The 21,407-nt window shown below is 42.5% G+C and overlaps 1 protein-coding gene and 1 long non-coding RNA gene across 9 annotated transcripts in view; one reads left to right on the forward strand and one right to left on the reverse strand.

Moving 5' to 3' along the window:
- TOX (thymocyte selection associated high mobility group box) overlaps positions 1-21,407 on the reverse strand; it is a 347,867-nt gene that overhangs the window by 79,350 nt on the left and 247,110 nt on the right. The window lies entirely within an intron of this gene.
- LOC128325074 (uncharacterized) lies at positions 7,047-21,218 on the forward strand. Its single transcript, XR_008307245.1, has 3 exons — positions 7,047-7,141; positions 17,098-17,181; positions 20,418-21,218. It is a non-coding gene; the product is annotated as an uncharacterized LOC128325074 (long non-coding RNA).

The raw sequence follows: 21,407 nt of genomic DNA on the forward strand, positions 1-21,407 counted from the left end.
GTTCGCTCTCCTAACCCCATTTAGAAGGAAGACTTCATAAGCAGACAATTCCACACGTGGTCAGGCAGTGGGGAAGGTCAGGGGCTGGGATGTTTTGTCCCGGCCCCTGGAAATACCATGATGCACCATGCAAGTGTATGGTGAATCATGGGCATCCCCCTCCCCTCCCCAGGCTCCCCGCAGTCTGGCAGCTGTGGCTGCGCTGCCGGATGATAAAACAAAAAGTTGAAGGAGCATTTGCTCACTTAACTTCATTTTAAAGAGTGGCTAGTTTGGCAGGTTTGCCGCTGTGGTGCCACTGGGATTGGCCGAATCCCAACCGTACAAATGCACATGCAAAACTGGGCTGGGTTTTCTTAGCCCGGTTTTGCACGTGCGTGTGAATAGCCTCAATGTGTTATACTTAGGTTTAGGAGCTATGTGTGTTCTCAACCTTTGGTTGTGTGGAAGCAAGGTAGGAGGAAAACCTGCATAGAAGTGATTGGGTGGAAGCAAGGTAGGAGGTAAAGCTACCCAGATTTTTGTCCTACCCTACTTCCACACAATCACTTCTACCCAGGTTTTCCTGCTACCTTGCTTTCACACAAGCAGTGTTGTATAGTGGTTAGAGTGCTGGACTAGGACCGGGGAGACCCGAGTTCAAATCCCCATTCAGCCATGGTACTAGCTGGGTGACTCTGGGCCAGTCATTTCTCTCTCCGCTCTGGGCTCCTTGGAGAAAGAGCGGATATAAAATGTAAAATAAATAATAATAATAATAATAACAACCAAAAATTGGGAGCACTCACAGCTCCCATACCCAGGTCGAACACAGTTTTTGATTGTGTGAATGACCTCCATTTCTTTCCCTATATTTGCAGTTTTGATGCAATTTCTACACTCCATTTCTACACTCTCTATATGTCCAAGTCAGCTACTATAGGACAAAAGACTTTTCCTTTCTATAGCTGGTGACACAATCTAGTACTAATAATGCAACAGACAGTTAAAACAATTTGATAAAAATAACAGTAATGAACCCAAACCACATTCTTGATACATGTGATTTCCTTATTTGCACAATCAAATAAACCAAGGGTGGCAGGGGGGATGAAGTTGGATCTAGGTACTGACAGTGACTTCTTCAGTAGAGGAACTGGAAAAGGGAAACGGCAGCAGGGTACAAAGCAGAGAGAAGATAAAGGACAAATGGGTTGAAACAGGGAATAAGCCAACAAGGACTGATTTCAGTGCAAAGCACAGAGAAGTCTGCATTATTAAAACATAAACCACTATTGGTAATATAACTGGGTAAAAAATCAATACACAATACCAAACACAAATTGCTTATTCATTATGTGTATGAGAGTAAAACCAGGATGAAGGAGTCTGGAAATGGCCCCACACCATTAAAAAATGTGGCTCCATGAGCCAGGTTGGGGTACAAGGGGGAAAAAAAATCCTTTCAAGGTTAATCAGATGAGTAGCCAACACTACCAATGCCCAGATGCTTCATCCCAAATAAATTAGAAGAACTGGCAGAGGCCCTAAAAATATAGAGACTGACAGCACCTGGCAAAAAACAAAATCAACTAACTTTGGTTGGTTTAATTTAATATAAGTTGGCTACACTACACAGACCCACACAATGTTAAGACTCAGGGCTTTTTAAAGCCCTGCTAGTGATTCTGTCAATGCTCTGGTGCAAACATGGAATAATAAACTCACTAGAGCAGTAGACACAATCACTCCTAAGTGTCCTCCCTGACCTGCTTTAGAGACAGCCCCATGGTATTCGGATGAACTACCGGAGCTGAAATGGTGAGGTAGATGGCTAGAGCGCAAGTGGATGAAAAGTCAGATCAGGCACAACACAGAGCACATGTGCTCTGGCAGTGTGGGTGGCAAGGAAGCAATTCTTTTCTGCCTGCATTGCTTCCACAAATTCATGTCCAGCTGGGTTGTCTAGGGTTGAGGGAGTACTTATATGTACCCCTCCCCCTTGAATTTAAACTTGGAACCACTGGTTACTTGCTGTGACATTTGTAATTTTTTTGTGGATAAAATCTTGCATATTTGGGCCAAGCTGGATTCCACAGTTACTACGGGACCCAAGAGATGGTTTAGATTTAGAGTCTACTGTGGAGGTGTCCAGCAATTCCTCTTATGGGATTAGATTGGATCATTTTAAGTTTGTGACTCCTGAGGAAATGGACAAACTGCTTCAGCCTGTGCATCCTACAACCTGTTCTCTTGATGCTTGCCCAACTTGACTGATCTCATCTGGTAATCATTATCAGAGAGGGTCTGGTAAATATTATAAATGCTTCTCTGAGGGAGGCCAGGATGCCTCCTTGTCTTAAGGAGGCTATTATTAGACTACTTTTGAAGAAAACTGGAATCCAGGGAGTTAGCGACCGGTTTCCAATCTTCAATGGTTGGGGGCAAGGTGATTGAGCGGGTGGTGGCCTCTCAGGTGCAGGCAGTTTTGGATGATGCAGGTTATCTAGACCCATTTCAAAGTGGCTTTTGTGTACGCCTTATGGATAATCTCCAACTGGCTATCAACAGAGGGAGTGTGACTCTGCTCATCCTTTTGGATCTCTCTGCGGCTTTCGATACCATCGACCATGTTATCTTTTTGGACTGCCTGGGATTGGGTGGCATTGTTTTACAGTGGTTCTGTTTCAGATGGTGTCACTTGGTGACTTGTACTGCAAAGTGAGATCTAAAGTGTGGAGTTCCACAAGGCTCCATACTGTCTCCAGTGCTCTTTAACATCTACATGAAAACGTTGGGAGAAATCATCAGGAAGTTTGGTGCAGGGTGTTATTAATGTGTTGGTGGCACCCAGAACTGTTTCTCCATTTCAACTTCAACAGGAAATGGCATATCTTCCCTAAATGCCTGACTGGAGGCTGTAATGGGTTGGATGAGGGATTCCTTCAACTGAAGTTGAATCCAAATAAGACTGAGGTACTGACTCAGGGAGGGGCGGAGAGATGGTTTAGATCTGCCTGTTCTGGGTGGAATTACAGTACCCCTGAAAGATCAGGTACATAGCTTGGGAGTGCTCCATTGTTCCCTCTAAGAGGAGACATGATCGAAGTGTATAAAATTATGCATGGAGTGGAGAGGGTGGACAGAGAGAAATTTTTCTCCCTCTTTCACAACACTAGAACCAGGTCACCCCATGAAACTGAAGGTCTGGGAAATTTAGGCCCAACCAGAGGAAGTACTTTTTTACACAGCGCATAATTAATATATGGGATTCTTTGTCATGGGATGTGGTAATGGCCATCAGCCTGGATGGCTTTGAAAGGGGCTTAGACACATTCATTGATAGACAGGTCTATCAATGGCTATGAGTCAGGTGGTTGTGGGCCACCTCCAGCCTTAGAGGAACGATGCCTCCTCAGTTGCAGGGGAGCAACGGCAGGAGAGAGGGCATGCACATACCTCTTGCCTGTGGGCTTTGGAATATGCTCCCTGCTGCTTGTTTTCAGGAAGACCCTCAAGACTCACCTGTTCTATCAGGCTTTTAATTAGAATTAATTAGAATTCCAATAATTTTAATAATTTGTTTTAATAACTGTTTTATGCTATTGTTTTAATTGTGTCTCGTATATTTTAATCTGTGACTTTTAAATATTTTAAATATTGTACACTGCCTAGAGATGTACATATCAGGTGGTATAAATACATAATTTATAATATATAAATAAATACAATTCAGAAGTGTACAATGATATGCGAGTATACTTTGTACACGCAGTGCAGCTTTGGCTCCAGTATTGATGCTGCCCAACATTACTCCCATGTGCTGCTGGCCATACTCTCTGATGTTGATGTCAGCACCAGGGGGCAGGGTCAGCATTACTACAATAGAACATTTGAACAGCATGGATGTTTTTTGTTTTTGTTTTTGGAAATGAATCTTTTGTGTCTGGTTGCACATTAAAAAAGACTTTGGAAGACTTTCATTCCTAGCAATGGCACCTGGAGCTCTGTGAGCATTTCATAAGCAAGTAAGCAATGAGGATGCTGTACTTGAGTATGTCAGGAGCTGCCTGGCTTGAGGCTGAGAACTGGGGATGTGCACAAACCAAGGTTTGTGCACTGGTTCAGCACCATGCAGAGGGGAGCGGCAAGCAGGGTCTTTTAAAAAAAGAGGAGTGCAGGTCCTTACCTGCTCTCTGCCAATACATGCAGCTTTCTGCTGTGATAGTACTGCCCCCAAGAACCTGCACATCTCAGGCACATGTACACACATGGCATCCATGCATGTGCGGGTGCCATTTGCCTGGCTAGCAACACCATGCTGAGCCCACGAATGTGAAGATACCATGTGCGTGCCGGCACCATGCCTGGGTTCTTGGGGGCCGTCCTGTTATAGCAGGAAGCTGCATGTGGCGGCAGCGATCAGGTAAGGACCTGCTCTCCTCTTTTTAAAAAATCCTGCTTGCCACTCCTCTCCCCTCCCTACAGTGCCAAATCTGTTTGGACCTCATCCAAACTGGTTTGGCACTGAACCAATACACAAATTGCAGTTCCTGCACATCTCTACTGAGAGCTTTGGGCTCTATACAACTGCACCACATGGCACACAGTTGACCTGCATCAGCCTTGCCAGAAAATAGAGTTCTAAAATCCTGAACTGGCCCCAGCCAGCCTCGCTAGCCACTGGATGCTGCCAAAAGTCTATAAAGTCGTCCTGTTTGTTTGTTTGTTTGTTTGTTTATCTATCTATCATATTTTACACCACCCAAAACTTACATCTCTGGGCGGTTTACAACAAGATTAAAAAGCAAAACATCAATTAAAAACAAAAACAAATAAAAGGGAAAAAATTAAAAGCAAGAAATTTAAAATACAATTTAAAATTTTAAAACAATATTCTAAAAACAACATTTAAAACAATCGAAACAGTATCAATTAAAAGCTGTTTGAACTAAGGCATTGCATGAGTAACAAGGTCTCTTTGGTTCTTGCTGAGTTACCGCCTGCAATTCCTGGGCTGACTGTTCGGTTTTGACCCCTGGCTTTGGTTCCGATTTTTGGTTCGCTTCCTGATTGTAGTTCCTGGTTTGTCTGCTCGGCTTTAACCCCTGGTTTTGACTCTCACCCTGGCTTGCCTCCTCATCCTGAAGTCCAACCTCTCCCCCAAATTCTTTTTCTTTGCTCAGTCCTCCCTATCCCAGTTTTGGCCTTTGAGCAAGTTTATGGTAGCTGCCTACAGTCAAGTTCTGACACCTACCTCATAGGACCATCATCATTTAAAGGCATAACCATCTCAGCTCCCATGAATGAAATTGCTTTAAAATGCTCCACTTCTAAAGTAAACAAGAGCCCCTGGCATAAAATCTTGTCACCTTAAAAAAAAAGTTCAAAACGTAGCTCCCTCTCCTCAAGGTGGAAATGTTGATATTAATATCAATGGTTATCTCTAGATATGTGTGCAGCTGAGGCAGTGTACACATCAAATGGTTACTAATAGGCAAGACTCCTATGGGATTGCAGAATGTACTCTCAACCTGTGCATCTTTTGAATACATTATGTTTCCTTCATAGGCGTTCAGGCATGCCCAGCTAATTGTGGTTATCCACAGCTTTTACTCAAACTGTGATCCCTATGCACAGGATCGCAGCATAATGGTGGTACTGTACAACCCATACATTTAAAGATTGGATTATGTGCTCATTGTTACTTCAAGCAGCTCTACATACAAGTACAGAAACTGCTCAAAAAAAGGTCATCTGGCACAAGTCTGCTGCATTAAAATCCAAGCAGTACAGGAAAAACTCTTTCATGATAATATAAATAACAACTCCACTGAATCTGAGCCGGCACAACAAAGTTTATGTTACCTTAATTAAAAAAAACCCCTCGACTCATTTGGGCAGTTATATGAAAGTACATTAACTGAAGCAATACAGAGTGAAATGTAAGCAATATATTTCTGTAAACCTTTCCTGCTTATTTCAGGGGGGAAATACATAATTGAATATATTATAAACCAATATAATTTAATATATAGATTAAACTAGAAAAGGAAAAAATGCACACAATTAGGAGGTTATATAGATGTATGCTAATCTACAGTGGCCTACATAATGAGGAAAATTACTGAAATTAGTACCATTGAAATAAAAGGACAAGTTAGCCAGTGTCTTTTATGCTGTGTAATTAATTCCAGTAAATGCAAATACATAGCATATCATGTACTTTAAACAGCATAAGGATATTCCTTAAAGAATGCAATTCTTTGTCAAACATGTCCTGCATATGCACAGTGCCCTGCTGTGACGTCTTTAAATAAATATGGCACACATCTTACAAGCTGCTTACAATACAGGTCCTCCTTTGCTTCAATACAGCTGTTTGGGGAAACCTATATGTGGTCTATTTACACTTCATGGCCATTCACAAGCTGTGTACAGTTCACACAAATACCGTTTATTCGTGTTATGTTGAACGCACACACAGCAGAAAAGAAAGCTTCCTATTTGTACCCTGCATTTCAAGGGGCCTCTACCCAGTTCACTTTTGTACAGACTTCTCTGTGTGTACTTCTGCATGTGTACAAACATCTGAACTCAAGTACAACATGATGCCCGATGCTACGGGAACTATAGTGTCTTCCTCAACTATTTTTTAAAGTAACTTCTTGTTGCAGAGTGGATTAACTGAATTATGAGCAATACTGGTGATGTCATCCTCAGTGCTCAATAAGTTGATCACAAGGGATGTGCAATATAATTTGTGCCATATCAGGGATGGGCTAATTCAAGGTAAAATCTAATCAGCCCCAAATCGTCATGAATCAATTTATGCGATTCACTTTGTGGGTGCCATCTTGTCTCTGTGTTTTCTCCTTGCTGAACAGTTTTCTGGCATTGGCTTCCAATTGGCTTGAGATCTCCTTGCTTCTTGGTCGGCTTGTTGTCATTCAAATCAAGTGTTGGCATCAAGAATTGAGCCCCCACTGAATGGAGGGAGGGGGAGCCAAAGGAGGGAGTTTAAAAGGACTGCTGGGAGGCAGAGAGAGCCATTGCTTTTGTGCCTTGGGAGAGAAGGATCAGAGGGAGACTGCAGCAGCACTGAGAGCAGAATGGTGGTGGTGGTCTGGGTCTGTCTGTCTGCCTGCCAGCTTGGCCCCCAGTGAGTAGAGAGAGGGAGACTGAGATTGCCTGCTGGGCTTATCCATCTCTCTGTTTTTCCTTTTAAATTTGCAATGCAAACAAATTATCCCTCCCACCCCATCTGCTTTTTTTAATTGTACCAGCTGCATTAGTGGCTTTAACTGAGTGCTGCTTGGAAATTTATTTTATTTGATTTAAATTATTCTTGTGCTTGTGCCGGGGGTGCTGTGCTGATTCCCCCCCTAACTATTTTAAAATTATACCAGCAGCCACAGTGACTTAACTGGGTGCAGCTAGGAACACTTTTCCTTATGTGGTTCCCAATGTCCCCAGACAAGATTATTACTTTTGACTACTCCCCCCTGCAATGAGGTTATTGTTTGTAGCTGGCTAGCCCCCAGTGGCTTTAATAACTGGGGTGCTGTGTTGTTTTTACTCTTGCAGCCCCAAGCTGTACTTCTTTGCTGCTGATGTTGCTTTCTGTGTGCCCGTATTGGACTGATTTTTTTTTTTAGGCTGGTGTGCTGTGACTTCTCTCTGGTACACAGCCTGCCCAGGCTCTCTCTATCTGCTTCCCTGGTGGGGGGGGGGAGGTGTCCTTTTTTGTTTTGATTGTTTTGGAGGGTGGGTGCCTGACTGATGGCCTCCTCTCCTCCTCCTCCCAGCTGTTGAGTCCTCTGAGAGCAACACCTGGAAGACTCCAGCTGAAGACGCTGGAAGCCCTCCTCCTGCCTTGGTCAGGTTAAGCTCTTTAAATAGGTTCTAGTTTGGGAGAGGGAGGGATTATGTAGGACAGGTTAGAGAGAGTCCACAGTAATCCCCAACCCTTCTTTGCCTTCCCTTCAACTTGCTCCACTGTTGCTCAGTCCCCTCCAAAAATAGTCCCCCCAATAAAGCCTGCTTCTTTATGGGGGGGGGGAAGATTTAATTTTTCTAACTTCTTTATGTGTACCACAGTGCTATAGATAGGGCTGAATGTGGCACACACAGCATAAATAGACCACTCCTAACCCCACACTCCTTAAAGGCACATCTTACCCCCCCACCCCCATTGTTTAAAACAAAAACAAAAACCAAGATGTCCAGGAGGGTGTGAGGCAGAGCCAGGAACAGACTGGTAGGAAGAGGGTGTGTGTGAATCTGCTAGTTGTCATGGGTGATAGTGAGCGTGGCCTACTCCTTAAATAGTCCCCACTGCTGTGTTGCAACACAGGCTCAACTATCTGGAAGAGCCTGATCCCACAGCACAGATGTCTGTGGCAGCTGAGGTAGATGTGGGGGATCTTCCCCTACCAGGGAAGAAGTTCTCTTTTCTGTGGCAGCGGAAGAGGTGTGCAATGCTACAGCACCTGCAATGGCATCACCCAGGGGTCAGTGCTCCTGCTGACAGCAATAGGACTGTTTCCAAGCAGGGGAAGTTGCCTATGTGGTGGGTGCAGTCAGTCGGCAAGTGGTCTGGTCACCCAGAGCCTCATCTTATCACCTGGGCCATTGTGGAGAAGATCTCTTTGGATGACCAGCCATTCCAGGTGGTGGAAAATGCTGCCTTGTGCCTGCTGCTCTGGCTGCTTGCCCCCAAATACAACATCCCCTCATACACTACCTTTAGCAGGTGGGTGGTGCCCTCTCTGTACCAGGTGTACAGGGAGTCCATGTCAGGGCTACAGCACACAGCAGTGTCTGACATGAGTGTGCACTTCACTCAGGATCTGTGGAGTGGTTCCAATGGGAGGCACACTGCTTTTCTGTCCCTCACGGTGTGCTGGTGGGAGCAGGAGAGTGAGGGGACAACTGCTGCAGGTAGTGTGGCCCACCCCTCCCATGCAGTGAAACACAGGTGGGCTGTTCTGTATGTGGAAGTGCTGGGCACTGAGCACATGGCAGGTGAGCTCTCATTGGTCATGGATCACCGGGTGGAGAAATGACTGACTGGGCATCCAAAATTCTACCAAAGGTTCATGGTCACCAAAAATACTGCCAACATAACAAAGGCAGCCAAGCAGGGTCTATTTGTGTCCATATGCTGTGTGGCACATACTCAGAACCTGGTCATGTGGGATGTGCTTGGTCCTTTTGGGTCTTTGGCCAAGCAAGACATCACCACTGCAGGCTCCAGGCACTATCCAGCTGTTGCCATAGCTCATCTTGTGGAGAAGTGCCACTAGATAGCAGCTTACTTCCACCAGAGCAAAAAGGGTAGGCATATGCTCAGGGAGTGGCAGCTTGAGCTGGGCCTACCTGAACACCTGATTCCTTGGGATGTTCCAATCTGGTGGAACTCCATCTTTCTCTTGCACTGGCACAGACACCAGAGCAAGAGCTGGCCATCCATGACCTGGCAAGGAGGTGTGGATTGGAAGTGAGTGACCCACCAACCAGTACTGAGTGCTTTCTGAGGATGTGTTGACACTCAAGCTGTTCTTTGCCACAATCAGCTTGTGTGCCGAGACAGCAACACTGAGCCTGGCTTTGTCAGCTGCTCTCCTCCTCGAGTAGACAATGGCTGAGCTCCAGACCATGCTTACCACAGAGGAAGCAATTGACTTAGCAGGTTGGCTGAGGACTGGGGTGGTGGATTGGATCAGGATGCCCTTGGGTAAATCGTCAGAGCATATTTTGTCTTGCCTATGTAACCCAAGGATGAAGGGCAAAGCGGTCACCCCTGACAACCTGGAGGAACTTTCTAGCTGCAGAAGTTAGGCAAGCTGAGGATAGGAGGCTGATGGGTGCTACATACCACTCAACCCACAAAAGAAATGGGCAAGTGGGCAATATAATTTTTTTAACCTAAGTTTTGGGGGAACATTTTGTTTTATTTTTTAAAATTGCCTACTTGCCCATTTCTTTTGTGCATTGGGTGGTAGGTAGCACCCATCATGCCCTACCATACAACCTACTTTGGTGTCCCTAGGACCTATCCATGGGGAGCAATGATTTGAGTTCCCCATTGTTCCCTATGGGCAAATCACGATTTCCCCCCCCCCAAAAAAAAATTCTATTTGATTCATTGAACTAGCCAGCAAGAGCAGGCTGGTTCAATGAACTGATTTGAGTTTTTGTGATTCCATTTGAGGTCAAAAAACTATTTGTGTAGATCTCTACTGACCACTCCCCAAACTCTTTCTACTATATTGAAAGCATTTTCTGGTCCCAAGGCACACATTATAAGGGTATGGTCAGAATATCATAGATTAAAATACATAACAATAAAAGTTATTAAAACAGGTTTTTAAAATTATTAAAAATTAATTCTATTTTAAAGCCTGCAAAAACAAAAGAGTCTTGAGGTTCTTCCTGAAAATAAATGGAGAAGGAGATGCTCTTATTTCAGTAGGGAACATATTCCAAAGCCCTGGGGCAGCCACAGAGAACTCCCGGTCCTGGGTCACCACCAAACAAGCTGGTGGAATCCACAGCTGGACCTCTCCAGAAGATCGTAACAGGCGGCACGGTTTATGACAAAGAAAGCGCTCTCTTAAAGAGCTTCGACCTAAGCCGTTAAGGGCTTTATAGGTAAGAGCCAGTACTTTTTATTTCACCCGGAAACATATTGGCAGCCAGTGCAGTTCTTTCAAAACTGGTGTTATGTGTTATGTATTTAATATATGACATGTGCTCAGTTTTTTTCTTCTTGACATATTTTCTTCTTCATTCCTTTCCTGGCTTCTACTGAAGCTGTGGTCACACAATCATGGGGATCTAGGTGATCTATATTAAAGATTTAACCTAGAATGCCTAGTCCTGCAGAGCTGATTGTCAGAACACAGGATTTCTGGGCAATCCTGATCAAACCACTGTGGTTAACCACATTGAACCAAGATGGGTATCCAGGACTGCTATGACTGTGTGAACACAGCCTCAGTTTTATATATTATGTTGACCCAATAATTTTGCTAATACTTCAAGCCTCTCTCAATACATTCTTGACTCATTTTTTTTATTTTATAAAAAACATCAAGCCACACCACTTGCTATCTATGGCCTACAGCAAGTACTACTTTCTCCATAGTGAGCGGAAAAAGCTTAGCTCACCCACTATTCCGAGCTGCAAAGCTGGGACTGGAAATATTACCCCTTCCCTACCACTTCAGTTTCTCATTCTACTCTCTCTTTCTGCTATGCCACAGTCTGAACATGGCAATGTACTCCTCTCCTGCTGCAGTTTCCAAGGTGAAATAAAGTGATATGACATTTAATCCACATGTATGGGCCACTCTCTTTTGTTTTAAAAGGCTACTGTCCTATCTTTGCAAAGCTATGGATATTTGACCTAGATTCCCGGAAAGATCCTTATTTTAGAGAACATCTATATATTTATTTCTCCTAGGCATACCTGTCGCTACTCCCATGCATGGTAGCTCTTGCGAGAGTTCGTGAGTTGCTGCCGGATAGGACTAGCGACAGGGATGGGGGCAAATAGGGATGCCGGCCAGGTCGGCCAGCAGGAACAGGAGGTGGTGGCGGCCTGGCCGCTGGGAGGAGAAGGCGGTTGCGGGCCAGCTCGACCCGGCCAGCGGGAGGCGATGGCACAAACATCTGCTCACCTGCAGGAAACAGTTTAGGAACTCTCCCCCCGCAACCACCCCAAATGATCATGTGAAAGGCCTTATGGTTTGGTAACATAGATCTTTAAGCAAATGCACCTCATTCCTTTTTCTCATCTTGCAATCCTGAAAACCACAGGGATGAATAAATTTGCTCTGTGATATTAGCTCAAACCCAGCGAAGATGGAAACCTGACTCTCAAGATAGGAGTTCGGCACTTTGAATGCTTCAAACTCTATAATTTTATGTTACAAAACAGATAGTACAGTAATGCAGGAAGCTACAGTAAAAATTTTTACAGGTCCTAATGGTGACTCTGAGGTTCCAAGCGGGTATAAAATCTGATGATTTTATCAAAATCCCTGAACTCCCTTGACTATCAAATTGTAAACATGGTATCAGAATTATATCCATTCATCTGAAGTGGAGATTTTTCTGAATAAGGTAGAATACCGCTCAGTGGTAGAATACATGCCTTCATCGGAGAAGGTAGCATGTGTGAGAAAGACAACTGCAGGATACCTTGGAGAGTCTGTGTCCATCAAAGCAGCCAATACTGAACTTGATAGGCCAATATTTGACTTGGTATAAGTCAGTTTTATGTTCCTTTGAAGCTTTCAGTCCAAGTTTGGACTTCACACTTCAAGAATGAATATGCTTCAAAACTGCTCTAGTTTAGCACAAACCTTTCACAACAGTTAGTGTGCATACTACATAACTGCAGGTTGTTTGTCCAAAACATCTGTAAAATTATAGCATTGGCTAATTAATCTGTGAATACTTACCAGATCTGATCTTGCTCTTCATGCTATATCAAAAGCCAAAATTTATTTAACTGCACATTGCTCAAGGAGCTAAGTTATGTTTCTTTAACATTTTTTGTTCAACTTTTCAGCACCTTTTGAAGCTGTGCCATTCTCCACATGATGGAACATGTGATAATAAATACAGAGTAGCTAAATAGTAGCTGTAAAAGTGTCATATTTACAGAGTAAGTGATACTGTATTTATCCCATTGATCTCAATGGTCAGACATTTAATACACAACTTACTAATTACTTTTTAACATCTAGTGGAAATTATGACGTTTTAAGCCAGTGGGATGCCTAATTCAGGGAAGAGGCTGCTGCTGTTGCCAGAGATTGTCTTCTATGCTTAAAACTGAAACATATAACCTTCCTTTCTATCTCTTGGTTAAAAAATATCAATAGATTAATCTGCAAATCAGTCCTGGTCTATGGAACAGTTAACAGAGAGCATGGTAATTCTGCTGCTTCCCTTCTTTGGCCCACATAGCCACAAATCACACAACCAGCCTGCACTGGGCAGCTGGTAGTACTGCACTGACACAACTGCATAACTGCTGATTTCACATGAATAAATGTGAAGGCATTAATAATCACAACCAGCCATGTTGGTCTATTAGAATAATATCTTAAGCAAGCTTTCAGAACTCTTCATCAGCAAAACAATAATGTCCATTGTGAAAGCTTCCGTTTAGGGACTGGTGCAGAAGAAACTTCACCTAAGCCACTGAACCCACACCACACATGATAAGGATGTGTGTGCACTATGAGTGCACCCATCTTTCCCCACTTGGTAAATTGGAGAGCTTTCCCTAATCACAATATTTGGAGTTATTCATCCAAATAGCTCCTCTATATGCAAGCCAAATATTTGTTTAAGCTTGTAATTTAGGTATGTGTAGAACAGCAGTTTGGATTAACACACACACCACCACCTTGCCACCATTAGCAAAAGGTGTTCCGGAATGGAGGAGGGACATGTATGCTCACAGACTGTCTATATTATTACATGTAATTAGACTAATGGACAAAGTGCACAGGAGGTCCTCTTTTTTCATGGGGGTTCTTTTACAGCAAATTGCTGTGAACAGGGAAACTGTGAAAAAAGAAACCTTGAGACTATGGGGATTGGGAGTTAAGTTCCTCAGCAAACTTAAATGTGCCAAAATATATGTGTGTGTGTTGCAGTGAGCGGCAGAGCAGAGAGTCAGAGGAGGAAGTCCTCCAGCATCCTTCAATGCACCGTGCCAGGAGCGCGGTTCATCGAGGGATCCTTCCTCAGCCAGGCGCTCTTGCCACCCAGCTCTGTGAGTGGGCTGCTTGCAGTCCAACCCCAGACCTGGAGTTAAGAGCATGCTTGCAGCCTTAAACCCAGGTTAAAGCCTGGGTTAACTTCCCAGACATGGGGCTGAGGCAGTGCCAGGATGGGGCTCGATCCCAGTGCTTCACTAAAAGATGGTCAATAGAAGCCAAGTGGTAGTATTACCTGCTGGTTGGAAAGTATTTAAGCATTAAAAGTAAAGTCCAAGCTTCATGCAGTAAACAATAATTTACATGCACAGTTCTATGCATAGTTCACAGCCACACAGCTATCTCAACACAAGGGCACACATAACAGTTACTATACTGCAGATGGCTGAATGATAGCCCCTTGTAAAGTTCCCAGTATGCATAGCCTATGATCTAGTTTGGATAAGCTTTAGCTAAGGGAAGCCTAAAATAATACTTTTGCTGTAAAGTACCACAAACACAGAATAATACCAGTAAGTTGTTATAATATTTTTGTTTTGATTTTCATTTAATTGCCAATTATTTGGGGGATACATTCTGAACCCCATCCCGCTCACCCACTATCCAGAACGAATACAATTGATTATTCCATTAGCTGCACACTTTTTTTTTAGTTCCAGAAACTGTATCCAAAACTCAGAGCTTAAGTACATTTTACCATCTACACTAAATTAATTTTAGGAGAAGAAAACATAAATTTTGCATAATTAAATCATGAAACTCTGCTGCAAAACACACTCTAATTACTCACTAAAACTTTGCAAAGAGTTTTGAGTTGTTCATCTTTGAAGTGCTATAAAGAGCCAGAAATGGCAATCATGGGAATAAGAAAAAATTGCCAGGAGTCTTAAGATGACGTGATTGGCATAATTTATAATTAGTTTGTTACTACTTAATCTACATTAACGTAAACAATCAATTCTCACTCACACAAAGACTGTGTGGATCTTCATTTATCTTTTATGACAAGAGAGCAAGAGGGGATAGCTTAATGAATGGAAAGCTGCAACGGGGTCATGTTTAAAAGTTACACAGGTCAAATGGTTGGCATTTCTGAACATTGAAAAACAAGCAACAGAGTAATAACTATTTTAGTATAGTCTCTGAGGTTCATCTGTGACATTCCAAAGGAAGAAGAAGAAGAAGAAGAAGAAGAATTATATTCTGAACATTAAGGACAATTTAAAGGAACATCTAACAGTCAATCTCTTCAACAGTTACAAAACCCATACATCCCACAGGTTAATGTAATATACACCTCTGGAAATATTTACAATATCATAGTGCAAATATAGGCCTACGGTAGTGTTTATGTATAGATCCTCATGGTCTTTCCTTATACAGCACTGATATGAACCCTAGGAAATGAAATGCTTTTATTTAATGTCTGCATTGATTTTTGCACAAATGGAAGACCTCTGTCATCTAACAGTATTGTTCATAGATCTGGAAAGCTGACCAGGGCCATTAATAACAACAGTAAACTGATCAGGTAGTCCAACACGATTTGACAATGGTTTTTTGTCAAAGTGGATACTAATCTATTGATGCCTCTGAAGTTTATTACAACAGTAATAAATCAACCATTGGTGGCTTCAAACATAATACAGCAGCCTCACTGCAGGCTGGAAACCTGTTATTTCATTTTTTCTAGTTTCTAATTGCAGTTGCTTCCCCTATTTTCATATAACTAGAGTGGTAAAACTTACCATACAAGAGCAGAAGCAGCTGAAAATCTTCTCTCTCTCCCCCCACAATTTTTTTTTAAAGCTTCAAAACTTCTGAGAGGAAGAGATAGACTTACATGTTTTTACAAATCCACATGAGGTATATGAATAAAAATACAGTTTCACACAATACAAATACCCCTCCCCCATATTTTTAACACTTTAAATGCAAAATGGCCCAGGCTTGAGAGAGCAGTGTTTTAATCATCATGGGCAAGAGGTGCCCACAACAGTCATATTCAAGTGAATTGCCATCTTTTACAGCAAAGCAGACCCCACTTCACGAGTCAGCCAGCTTTTTGGAACAATTTGAAATACTACTATCAATTGCAAAACCAGTTTGCACAAAGATCAAAACCTTTTTGGCCACTGTGCTCATGTGCAGAACCCTAAAAGTGTGGAAGCCTCACCCTGGCACTGATGTGCTAAAAAAAAAACCCAACAACTCATACCCACTGTCCATGCTTAGGGCATTTTCTGAAGCAAACACTGTCAGTGTGAACACTATCATTGTGCACAAGCTTCTTTATGTGATGTTAAGGCTTCTGATCATAAAAACAATATACTTCATACTTAGTCTCTTCAGGGAAATGCTGTAAGCATGGGAAGAGTGGAGATGAGGCTTCTAAGTGTGCCAGAAGAAGGGATGCAGGCATGTGAAGAATTCTTTTTCTACTATGAACTGGTATCCATAATGAATTGGCATTCAGAAGAGAATAAAACCTGATGCAGAACTAATATATTGATCTTAGTGAAATGTATTTCCACCTAAGTCGGTCTGACATCCAGTTCTACATTCCTCAGTAGAAATTGGTGCTACAGTTCCAGGAAGGTACCATTCCCTTGAATAACCTGTCTATTGGGTGATGTTTTTAACATGATGATGCCAACCAGATGTTGGAAAGTATGCTCTCTTAATCAGCTCCTGCTACATAATAAGCATTTTTCCCCATCTCCCCATATTATGCATGCATTTATTTCCTGTTCTACTCTAAGCTGCCCTTTTTGGCACATAGTCTTATGTTGTTCCAATATATCTGAATAATATGGACTACCCTTTATTTACAGTACAGGATAATTAACAACACAAGAGACAAATAAAGATTTGTTCAATGGCATGCTGCATACTGCCATGTTGTTACTATATTATTTCTTTTGGCAGACACTTCTTTAAAATTTGGCTGTGGATAGTGTTTATGTATCTTTGATTATATTAGGATAAATATTTCAAAAATACTTACAGCCACATTTAACTTTTTCTTTACACATTTTTTCATCTACCATATGTCTCATTCTGTCTGTGCACTTCCTAGCCAATTTTTTAAAAAGATTTGGCTTTGATAAATAGACTAATAAAACACAAAAGTACATTATGTTTGGCTGGCACTGGATCATCCAAGCAGCTTGGTCAATTGATTTGTGAGCTACAACGAACAGCCATGTGGACAAAAATGTCCAACAGTTTCTCACATTCTATTAATAATTTCTGGAATATTTAGAAGTCAAAGTGACCTAGTGGGTCTCTCATACTAGCTCAAAAACTAATTAACACCACTGTTAGCTACTCTTCTGGAAAAGAAATATCCTTTTTTCTTTTTTTTTGGCAGCTAAGAACAGAATACTCCTAAGAAATGTTTCACATTTCATTAACACACCATGTCTTTAGATCCTCCTCAGAAAGAACCAAACAGGTGGGTGAAAAACAGCCTTTACTTCCCAGGATAGAAGAATAAAGCCTAGCACTTTAGAGAAACTAAAGAAATGTTCTTAACAGTAACTGAAAGATTGCTTATGCAGACATGTCCAGATCTTTACAAAGTAATTTTAATGAGAAATGTTCAATTGTTTGTAGAAATGACCTCATTCTCTTTTATCAGTAGAAGTGGTCTGCAGTCTCCCCTTTGAATAGCTGAGGCTTTTCTTCTATAGACCGAGATGGAAGAAACCCTGTATGTGTTTGCAGTAGGGATGCTTATAAATGTCTCCCCATTAAAGTTCTCCCTGAATGTCAGGAGTTCCATATTACCTGATCTTGTCTGCAGAGTGGTACCCATCCTAGAAACCTGCACCTCTTTGGTTTCTGATTTATAGTTACATTGCTACACTTGCTACATCTGCCAAAATCTTCCTTGTTTTTCCTTACATGTTTCCAAATATGTGTATTGTTAATTGATTAAATCATGTGATCACACATACAGTGAGGGAAATAAGTATTTGATCCCCTGCTGATTTTGTCCGTTTGCCCTCTGACACAGAAATGACCAGGCTATAATTGGAATGGTAGGTTTATTGTAGCTGTGAGAGACAGAATAACAACAAACAAACCCTCAAAAGCCCAGTGCCCAAAAGTCAGCGATGGATTTGCATTGTAGTGAGGGAAATAAGTATTCGATCCCCTATCAACCAGCAAGATTTCAGGCTCCCAGGTGTCTTTTCACTATATGCAGGTAACGAGCGGAGATGAGGAACACCCTCTGTAAGGGAGTGCTCCTAATCCCAGCTTGTTACAGTACCTGTATAAAAGACACCTGTCCATAGAAGCAAGCAATCACTCAGCTTCCAAACTCACCACCATGCCCAAGACCAAAGAGCTGTCAAAGGATGTCAGGGACAAGGTTGTAGACCTGCACAAGGCTGGACTGGACTACAAGACTATCACCAAGCAGCTTGGTGAGAAGGTGACTACAGTTGGTACGACAACTCACAAATGGAAGAAACACAAAATAACTGTCAATCTCCCTCGGTCTGGGGCTCCATGCAAGATCTCACCTCGTGGAGTTGCAATGATCATGAGAACAGTGACAAAGCAGCCCAGAACTACACGGGGGGAACTTGTCAATGATCTCAGGGCAGCTGGAACCATAGTCACCAAGAAAACAATTGGTAACACACTAAGCCATGAAGGACTGAAATCTTGCAGTGCCTGCAAGGTCCCCCTGCTCAAGGCAGCACATGTACAGGCCCGTCTGCAGTTTGCCAATGCACATCTGAATGATCCAGAGGAGAACTGGGCGAAAGTGTTGTGGTCAGATGAGACCAAAATCGAGATCTTTGGCATCAACTCAACTCGCCATGTGTGGAGGAGGAGGAATGCTGCCTATGAGCCCAAGAACACCATCCCCACCGTCAAACATGGAGGTGGACACATTATGCTTTGGGGGTGTTTTTCTGCTAAGGGGACAGGACACCTTCACCGCATCGAAGGGACGATGGACGGGACCATGTACCGTCAGATCTTGGGTGAGCACCTCCTTCCCTCAGCCAGGGCATTGAGAATGGGTCATGGATGGGTATTCCAGCATGACAATGACCCAAGACACACAGCCAAGGCAACAAAGGAGTGGCTCAAGAAGAAGCACATGAAGGTCCTGGAGTGGCCCAGCCAGTCTCCAGACCTTAATCCCATAGAAAATCTGTGGAGGGAGCTGAAGGTTCGGGTTGCCAAACATCAGCCTCGAAACCTTTCTGACTTGGAGAGGATCTGCAAAGAGGAGTGGGACAACATCCCTCCTGGGTTGTGTGCAAACCTGGTGGCCAGCTACAAGAAAAGTCTGACCTCTGTGATTGCCAACAAGGGTTTTGCCACCAAGTACTAAGACATCTTTTGTGAAGGGATCAAATACTTATTTCCCTCAGTACAATGCAAATCCATCGCTGACTTTTGGGCACTGGGCTTTTGAGGGTTTGTTTGTTGTTGTTCTGTCTCTCACAGCTACAATAAACCTACCATTCCAATTATAGCCTGGTCATTTCTGTGTCAGAGGGCAAACGGACAAAATCAGCAGGGGATCAAATACTTATTTCCCTCACTGTATGTGCCCTTCCTGCTGAGATTAATTTTAGATTTTCAAGTAAAACTGGAAGGAGAGCAGAGGGGATTCAAGGCAGAGCATATCCACAAAACAATAACTAAGTGGAATGGGTGATATCCATTCTTTAATATAAAGTTCTACAAATACAATTGAGCTGCTGTATTGTGGGCCTCATTAAAGTATTGATTTACTTGAAATCAGGGGTTGATATCTTGACTAATCAAGCCATAAAGGGAAAAGGAGAGGCACCAAGACAAATTAGAAATGAAGAGAAACCTTAAATGCCTCTAGATGAACATTATTGCTGGCCAGACACATTTTGGTGCGGCCTTTATAACACATCTCCCATTAAAGATCTCCCTGAATGTCATGTCAGAAGTTCCATATTGCCTGATCTTGTCTGCAGAGGTTGTTTGTTTACCTCACCATATATGCAAAAATACGTTTATTACATCTTCAAAACAATTTTGTATATTCAGTTTTAGAGATGTAATAAGCATGTGTTTGTGCATGTACAGTGAAATAAATTATTTGTATGTTTGTGTTTTATATAGCTCTTGATAAAGGCATTGCTAAAATGCAATGGGTCAGTAATAAAGTGCATCCCAGAGAGCCATTTGAGGCTTCGCCTATTCTCCATCCTTACTAGCCAAGCACACACACTATGAAGGTCTGCAAAAAAGCATTGTTTTATGACCCATAACATATCCTCTATATCAGAACCAAGGATCAAAATTCAAGCCTTGCTACGAAAAACTCTCTGGTGATAGGCATGCTGAACCCTTAGTGAGCTGTTGACTCAGGGGATTATCTATCCAAAGGGTGTATTTATTTATCATATACTTCCTGATATGTACATCTATCGGTGGTACCATTGTAAGAATGGTAAATGTTTAGCTAGTCTTAAGGAAGACATCCTGTTGTGTTAATGGACACCTTATGTTGATTCTTCCTGGCTGGCTTACAATAGGGTATATTCCTAGATTGAGTTATGCCTGTCACAGATGTTGTTCAAACTGCTTTTTTAGCTTGCAACAAGATAGGTAATGATTGCAACCAATTGTTTTAGTCTGTTATACTGCCTAAAACTCATTGCCCTGTTTTTCCCCTCTCAGACCCCACCAGGAAAGGCACCTCAAGGATTACAGCAGCTGTTTGAAGAGTTTGATTGTTTACCTGAACTGAGATGTTTACAGCAAAGAATAAACAAAGACAGTTCCTTCCTGATAAGATTTATTGGGTGGTTTTCCCTTGAAATGAAGATGTGCTTTGTCATGAGAACCTGGTGTTTGTAGCTTAGATATTAACACCTATGGAGATAAATGGTGAATGTTGCATTGCACCCAAATCTTTATGTTCTAATCAAACTATCAGATGAGTATAAAGAAAAGATAGCAGCAAGCAGGATTTCAGCAATCATTTTGTGTCAAACCCGCTGACTCTTTGAGGCTATCCAGCCAAACAGAAGTCCCACCAGACATGGCTTGTTAGCAATCCCCTCTGAGTAGCAGGGAATTGGAACAGGTTGTGATCTGCCAGCTCTGGAAGAAGATCTCTGAAACCCACCATCTGCCTGCCTAGCTGCTGCCTCACTGCTCACAAGCTACATGCCCTAGCAACACTCATGTGCAATCATACTCTAGAATTGGTAAAGATGATCTCTGCAGTCTCTCCAAGCTCCTTGATGTCCACCCAAATGAGCTCTCCCTCTTCCTCTCTGACAGCCCAGCCTGTCTGAGCTGCCATCCCCCACGAGTCCTCCTTCCTCCCTAAGCCTGCACCGTGTCTGTCTCTTCCCTTCCCCTCCTTAGATTGTCTAGAATGTTATTGGTTGCTAGCTGTAATAGTGATTTTGCATGCATTCAAACACATAAAATAGCTATCATGCATATACTAGTATGGTTTTAGAATATGACTTGCCTTATGTTGTTATTAGTTCAATAAAACTTTAAAATTGCATAAAGTCATAGTATTGGTCCTATGTCACCTTTCCATCCATTTTGGTCTCTGATTCCTGTACTGAAATCAGGTTACCACAGGGTGGCAGTGCAGCTAGGCTCCTTTTCATTCTGGCATAGCCTCAGAGCATATGCAGAGTGATTTTG

The sequence above is a fragment of the Hemicordylus capensis genome, chromosome 4 (assembly GCF_027244095.1).
Source record: "Hemicordylus capensis ecotype Gifberg chromosome 4, rHemCap1.1.pri, whole genome shotgun sequence".
Classification (NCBI taxonomy): Eukaryota; Metazoa; Chordata; class Lepidosauria; order Squamata; family Cordylidae; genus Hemicordylus; species Hemicordylus capensis.